At 33.9% G+C, this 8,502-nt stretch overlaps 1 pseudogene; it reads right to left on the bottom strand.

Annotated features, from left to right (window-relative positions):
- Nucleotides 1–5,024: 5,024 nt before the first annotated feature.
- On the bottom strand, nt 5,025–5,918 carry LOC116587244 (annotated as a pseudogene).
- Between the last annotated feature and the right edge of the window lie 2,584 nt (nt 5,919–8,502).

The raw sequence follows: 8,502 nt of genomic DNA on the forward strand, positions 1-8,502 counted from the left end.
AGTGTATGATCCTTTTAACATATTGTTGAATTTGGTTTGTTATTATTTTGTTGATATTTTTTCATCATGTTTATCAGGGATATTGGCCTGTAATTTTCTCTTCTTGTGATGTTCTTTCCAGCTTTGGTATAAGGATGATGCTGGCCTTGTAAAATCACTTGTAATCTCTCTTCTTTAATTTTAAAAGAGTTTGGAAAGATTGGCATTAATTCTTATTTATATGTTTGGTAGAATTCTCCAATGAATTATTCATTTGATCCCAAGCATTTCTTTTTGGGAGGTTTTTGATTACTACTTCAATCTCCTTACTTGTTTTTGGTCTGTTCAGATACTCGACTTTTTCATGATTCCGTTTTGATAGGTTGTTATGTTTCTTGGAATGTATCTATTTCTTTTAGGTTATACAACTTGTTTGGCATATGATTTTTCATAGTGCAGTTGACCCTTGGACAACATGGGTTTGAACTGCATAGGTCCACTTATATGTGGATTTTAAACAACACAGTACTATAAATATATTTTTCTTCCTTATGATTTTTTAATATTTTTTTTCCTTTGGCTTACTTTATTTTAAAGATACAGTATATAATACATATAACATACAAAAGATGTGTTAATGACTATTAATGTATCAGTAAGGTTTCTGGTCAACTGTAGGCTGTTAGTAGTTAAGTTTTTGGGTAGTCAAAAGTTATAGGTGAATGTTCTACTGCATAGGAGGGTTGGTGCTCTAAACTCTTGCATTTTTCAAGGGTCAACTGTAGTTTCTTTCTTTCTTTTTTTTTTTTTTAATATATTATTTATTTATTTGCCAGAGAGAGAAAGAGCAAGATAACACAAGCAGGTTAAGGACTTATAGAGGGAGGAGTAGGCTCTCTGCTGAGCAAGAAGTCTGATAGAGGACTGGATCCCAGAACCCTGGGATCATGACCTGAGTCAAAGGCAGACACTTAACTGACTGAGCCCCACAGGTGTCCCTCAACTGTAGTTTCTTATGATCTTTTATATTCCTGTGGCATCAAGTGTAATACCTCCTGTTTAATTTATAATTTTATTTATTTGAGTTTTCTCTTTTTTTTCTTAGTCTAGATAAATGTTTGTTAATTTTATTTATTTATTTTTTGGTAAAACTTCTCTCAGTTTCCTATTGTCCTAGTCTCTATTTTATTTATTTCTGCTCTAATGTTATTATTTTCTACCTTCTGCTAACTTTGGGTATAGTTTATTCTTTTTCTGTTCCTTGAGGTATAAACTTAGGTTTTTTATTTGAGATCTTTCATTTTTCTTAATATAGGTCTTTATTGCTGTATGCTTTCTTTTAAAACTGCTTTTTCTGCGTTGCATACATTTTGGTATATTGTGTTTGCATTTTTATTTGTTTCTAGATACTTTTTATTTCCCTTTCAATTTCTTCTTTGACCCACTGGTTGTCTGAAAGTGTGTTGTTTAATTTACCTACACTTGTGAATTTCCCAGTTTTCCTGTTGTCATTGACATCTAGTTTCATACCTATCTATTAGATGAGTTCTATTATAGAACACTCCACATAACATTAGGAGATGATTGTTCATTATTTTCAATCACACGTGGAATGTCCCATAAGACCATGTGCTGGAACATAAAATTAGTCTCAATAATTTCAAAATGATTAAAATAATACAGTATGTTTTCTGGCCACAATAGAATTAAACTAGAAATTAATGATAAAATATTGCCTGGAAAATTCTTAAGTAAGTATTTGAAAATTATTTAAACACTTCAGAAAATAATAGTTGAATGGAAGAAATCACTAGGGAAACTGAAAGTATTTTAACTTAATGAAAATAAAGGCATAGTATGTCAAATTTTGTTGGATGCAGCTAGAACAATTCTAGGAGACATTTATAGCTAAATAATGTTCACACTAAAGTGAAGAAGCATTTAAAATCAATGATCTAAATTTCTGTCTTCTGAAGCTAAAAAAAAAAAAGAAAGACAATGTAGAAGAAAGAGATTAATGATGGTAGAGTACAAACCAAAGAGAATATGGACAACTAATAGAGAAAAATTAAACCGAGAGCCGGATGCTTAGAAACATAAGTAAAATTGATAAGCCTCTAGCTAGATTGATCAAGGAAAAGGGGAAAGAGACAATTTACAAATATCAGGAATGAAAGGGAGGATAATACTACAGAAACTACAGAAATTAAAACAATTTTCAAATGTAAATCTCCTTGTATCTAGTAAAGAAATTGAATGTGGGATGCCTGGGTGACTCAGTCTGTTAAGCTTCTGCCTTCAGCTCATGTCATGATCCCAGGGTCCTGGGATTGAGTTCTGCATTGAGCTCCTTACTCAATAGGGAGCCTGCTTCTCTCCTCTACCTACTCTGCCAGCTACTTACCCTGCTTGTATCTTCTCCCTCTCTCTCTGACAAATAAATTTTAAAAAAAGCAATTGAATAAGTAAATTCCTTTCTACAGAGAAAACTCCAGTATCAGTTGGCTTTACTGGTGAATTTATATATATATATAAAATTATGTATTATATGTATTATTATGTTCAGTTAGCCAGCATATAGTATATAATAAGTTTTTGTTGCAGTGTTCAGTGACTCATTAGTTGTGTATATCACCCAGTGCTCATCCCAACACGTGCCCTACTTAATAACCATCACCCGGTCACCCCATCCTCCCTCCCCCTTCCCTTCTGTAACCCTCAGTTTGTTTCCTGGAGTCCATAGTCTCTCATGGTTTGTCTCCCTCTCTGATTTCTACCCATTCAGTTTTCCTTCCCTTCCCTTGTGGTCCTCTGCTCTATTCCTTATGTTCCACATATGAGTGAAACCATATGATAATTGTCATTCTCTGCTTGATTTATTTAACTTAGCATAATTCCTTTCATTTGATGCAAATGGTGGATATTCATTTTTTTCTTATGGCTGAGCAATATTCCATTATATATATGGACCACATCTTTATCCATTCGTCTGTTGAAGGGCATCTTGGTTCCGTCCCCAGTTTGACTACTGGGGACATTGCTGCTGTGAATATTGGGGTGCATGTGCTCCTGCTCCTTTTTACTACATCTGTACCTTTGCAGTAAATACCTAGTAGTGCAATCACTGGGTTGTAGGGTATCTCTATTTTTAATGTCTTGAGGAACCTCTGTACCATTCTCCAGAGTGGCTGTGCTAGTTTGCATTCCCTCTACCAAATATTTGAAGGTGAGATAATACCAATCACACTAACCCCTCCAGAAAATGGAGAAGGTAATAACTCCCAACTCGTTTTACATAGCCAGCATTACCTTGATTCCAAAACCAAAGAATTACAAAAAATGGAAACTACAGATGAATATCCTTTTATGAACATAGTTGTAAAAATGTTAAATACAACATTAGCAAGTTGAATCCAGTTATGTCTAAAAAGGGCAATACAACATGTGGAATTCATCTCAGGAAAATGTTTGTTTAACATTTGAAAATTAGTAAGTATTATTTACCATGTAAACAATGAGACATAAAAACAATATTATTTCACTAGATGCAGTATAAATATTTGACAAAGTTTAGCATCCATTTATGGTACAGTTATCCAGCAAAAACTATGAATGGAAGAGACTCCCTCAAAATGAAAAGAAATTCTATGAAAACATATCATCCTTAAATTTAAAAAAACTGATACCTGAGATAGGGAATGAAACACAGGGGTTCACTTTCACCACTTCTATTATCACTTTATTGAAGAGCTTAACCAGTGCAAAAAGTCAAGAAAATAAAGGAAGGGGCATACACAATGAAAAAAAAAAACAGAAGTAAAACTATTTTTATCTCATATGACATGATCAGATGTGTAGAAAAAAATACCAAGGAATATGTACTTACCAGACCTGAAGGAAAATTAGCAAGGTATTTAGATACAAGGTTAGTATACAGAAGTTAATTGCATTTGTATACTAGAAATAAGCAATGTGAAAGTGAAATTTTAAAAATTTGATTTTGACTGGCTTCAAAACAGAGTATTTTAATAGTAAATTTAAGAAAATTGGTCCAGAATCTGTGTAGTATTCCAAACATGGGTAGGTAAATCTAATAAGAACTAAATAATTGGAGAGTTATACTGCCTGATTCGAAGACTGAATTGTTAAAAAAAGGTCAGTTCTTCCCATATTGATCAGATATAGTCAATCAAAATCCTTGTAGGCATTTTAGAAGAAAAGCACAAATTGATTCATATGTATATGTGTGTGTTAAGAACCTAGAATTATTAAAAACAAGAAAAGACCAAAAGCTTAGAACTCACACAACTTTATTTCAAGACTTATTGTAAAACTCCATTACTTCAAGATAGTATAACTGGCATGAGGATGCACATGTAGGTCAATGAAACAGAAAAAATAGGCCATTTTGTCAATTAATATTCAATAAGTATGCCAAAGTAATTAAATGAGAAAAGGGTAGCTTTCCAAAAACCAGTGCTGAAAAACTGGATATGAGGAAAAAATGAAAAAAAAAAAAAAGAAAAAAAAAGAATCTTAACCTTTATATCATACACATACACATTTACATACCACCCCAAAAATTAACTCAAAATGGATCCTGTGCCTAAACATAAAAGCTAAAGTATAAAACTTCAGGAAGAAAACATAAAGAAACTCTTCTAGAGTTTGAACTAGACAGATTTTTTAAAATTTAGTTTTAACAGTTATTGAAATGATACACTCTTTATACTAATTCAAAAGGATAAAACTTGTGTTCCCACTCTAAAAATCACTTTTTTACTATAAAGAATTCTCATTGCATTGGAACTCAGACTCTAGAGCTCTAGAAGTTTAAGATGACTGGCCAGAATTAGTTAGTAGGTTCCTCTCTTTTCAATTAGGTACCTGAAATAGGAAGTCTAATTCTAAATATTAGAAGCAAAGTCTATATATTAGAAAAATAAGGAGAGAGACTATAACAGACTGCTTCAAGATACATGCCTGAGGTAAGAAACAGCTTGTACTTTCACATTGTGGCAATTTCCAGAAGAAATCTTCAGGTTTCAATGTTCAGGTTTGTATTTGGCCAGTCTTCTCCCCAGGTCTTTGATTTGGTCATTCTTCCTGGTGAGAATGCCTTTCATGTTTTGATAAGCTGCTGTTTGTTGGAATTTCTTCTCTAATTCCTTTTCAGCCATGCTCTGCTGCTTCTGAACCCTGAATAGGTCATGGTTGGCCATTGCTAGATTCTCCTCCAGGGACTTCTGGTTTTCTGTCTTGTCATTAAGTGTCCTCTGAAACTTACTCTTTAAAGAAGCTACTGTGTTTTCCAGTCATTCAAGTCTTAGACCTTTATAAAATCCTTTTAATTTCTTTGGTCAGGCTGTAAATCCCGCAGTTCTCTTTCTAGCTTTGACTTCTCATCTAATACATGTGTTGCCTATATTTCAATGGTCTTCAGCCTTGACTTTTTCATTCTCTTCTTGAAGTCTTAAAAATTTCCTTGTTCAGAAGTTCTGTTGTTTCACCCTTGTTAAGTGGAGCAAATTTTGACTTCATGGTATCTATGATGGGCTTTTTATTTGAAGATTTAAATTCTGCTTTTTCAAATTCTGCAACTTGTTCTAATGATTCTCTGTTTTCATCTTTGGAGATATCTGTCTGTGGTTTGAGGCACCACTTCTAGCTTGTGAGAAAAGCTGCCACAGAGGTAACACACTGGTGTGGGCTGTGTTGATGAACTCAAACTCCAGCTCACTGTAGACTACAGCCTGCAGCCCTCTCAGGACCTCGGAGACCTCCTTCACAGTGAAGGTCTCTTCCACCACCCTGTTCTCCTTGAGGTCCTGGAAGCAGAAATCTATAGTTTTGAGTCTCAAGCCTCTTTTTGAACAAGCAAGATGCATGTAATTAATAACTTCATTTTAATGGTGTTCATTTAGGCCCAACTCTGCCATGATGTTGGCAGAGGTTGCAGCCCAGTGGAGCTCTGCCAAACCCAGGGTCACTGAGGTATTTGGGCCACAGAAGATAGGTGCAGATGTCCTTCTTTCCCTTTCTTCCTTTCTCCCTCCTTCCCTCCCTCCCTTTCTTTCTTTTGATTTTATTTATTTATTTGAAAGAGAGAGAGAGAGAGCATGAATCAGGGGAAGGGCAGAGGGAGAGGTGGATTCCCCACTGAGTGTGGAGCCTGATGAGGGGGCTCAATCCCAGGACCTTGACCTGAGCTGAGTCCAATGCTTAACTGACTGAACCATCCAGGCGCCCAGACACAGATTTCTTAAATGGCATACCAAATGCATGATCCATTAAAGATGATAAATTGGTTATTATCAAAATTAAAAATTTTCTTTAATGAGAGATTTAATGTAAAAAATTAAAAGGCAAGTTATAGACTGAGAAAAAATTCACAGTACAGATATATTTTTTAAAGATTTGTATCCAGAATATATAAAAAACACAACTCAATAATAAGACAACCCAGTTAAAAATGGGGAAAAATCTGAATAGATACTTAAGAAAGAAAATATAAAAATGGCAAATAAGCATATAAAAAGATGTTTGATAACATTATTTATTAGGAAAATGCAAATGAAAGGCACATTAAAATATCACTGTATATCCTATCCCAGAAGAATGGCTAACATTATTCTGTGGCCATTAGAAAGTGTGAACTAAAGTTATGTGTGTAGACAAAAGAAGTTGCATATAATAAGGAAGGAATAATGCAGAATGCAGAAAAGGATTTGTGCATAAACTGTATATGGGTATTTATCTCTGTCCATATGCTTATGTATTCATGTGTATTAGAATTATCCAGAGAAACAGAATAGGATCTGTGTGTGTACAAATGAAATTTATTTTGGGGAATTGGTTAATGTAATTGTAGATGTTTGATGAGTCCAGAATCTGATGGGGAGACTGTCAGGCTGGAAAGTAAGGAAAGAGTTGTAGTTTTACTCTAAAGGTAGTTTGCTGTAGAACCCACAAGAACTGCGGTTGCAGATGAAGTCTAAAGACAGTTTCTAGAGAAGTCTCTCTTCCTCTGGAAAGGTCTGCCTTTATTCTATTCAGATCTTGAACTGATTGGATGAGATCCATCCACATAGTAGAGGGCAATGGGCCTAACTTAAAGTTCACCAGTTTAAATGTAAATTTCATTCAAAAGCATTCTCACAGAAACATCCAGAATATTGTTTGGCCAAATATCTGGATACCCTGTAACCCCGCTAAGATGACATAAAATTAACAATAATGCTACATGTGTGCTTACCCACATTAACATCACTTCTTTTTGTTTTAGTGCTCTTCACTGATTGTTTTTTTAAAAGCATTTTGATACAATAAAAAATATAATCAGAATAAATCATCAAATAGTCTTTTAAAAACTTTTCATTATATTTATTTTTTGAGATATAATAATAATTGGTGAATTACATTATGTAAGTTTAAGGTGCATACAGTATGTTCATTTGATAAATTTATATGTTGCATTAAAAAAATTCTTTATTGTATAAAATATACATTATTCACCAACTTAACTACTTTTAAATGTAAAATTCAGTAGCATTAAGTACATTTACAATATTGTGCAACTATAGGACTTTTTCATCTTCCCAAACTGAATCTGTTTTTCTTTTTAAGTTTTTATTTCAATTCCAGTTAGTTCAGATAGTGTTATATTAGTTTCATTTGTACAATATAGTGATTCAACAATTCAGTATATCACTTGGTGCTCATCATGACAAGTGGGCTCCTTAATCCCCATCCCCTATTTAATGCATCTGCCACTGACCTCCCCTCTGGTAACCATCAGTTCGTTCTCTATAAAGAGTCTGTTTCTTGGTTTCTCTCTCCTGCTTTCTTTTTCCCCCCTTTGCTTTTTTTTAAATTCTTAAATTCCACATAATAGTGAAATCATATCATATTTGTCTTTCTCTGACTTGACTTATTTTGTTAGCATTATACTCTCTAGCCCCACTCATGCTATTGCAAATGGCAAGATTTCATTCTTTTTTATGGCCAAATAATATTCCATCCTATATATATACCTCATCTTCTTTATCCATTCATTAACTGATGGACACTTGGGCTGTTCCCATAATTTAGCAATTGTAAATAATGCTGCTATAAACATAGGGGTTAATGTATTCCTTTGAATTAGTATTTTTGTTGTGTTTCGGTAAATACCTAGTAGTGCAAATACTGGATCATAGAGTTCTATTTTTAACTTTTTGAGGAACTTCCATACTGTTTCCCATGATGGAGGCACCAGTCTACATTTCCACCAACAGTGAATGAGGGTTCCTTTTTCTCCACATCCTTCTCCACATTCACAAGCCAACACTTGCTGTTTCTTGTGTTACTGATTCTAGCCATTCTGGTAAATGTGAGGTGGCATCTCACTGTAGTTTTGATTTGCATTTCCCTGATATTTACCACGAACATCTTTTTACGCATCTGTTGGCTGTCTGTATGTCTTCTCTGGAGAGATGTTCATGTCTTCTGCCCATTTTTAAATAGAATTATTTGGTTTTTAGG

The sequence above is a fragment of the Mustela erminea genome, chromosome 3 (assembly GCF_009829155.1).
Source record: "Mustela erminea isolate mMusErm1 chromosome 3, mMusErm1.Pri, whole genome shotgun sequence".
In the NCBI taxonomy this organism is placed as follows: domain Eukaryota; kingdom Metazoa; phylum Chordata; class Mammalia; order Carnivora; family Mustelidae; genus Mustela; species Mustela erminea.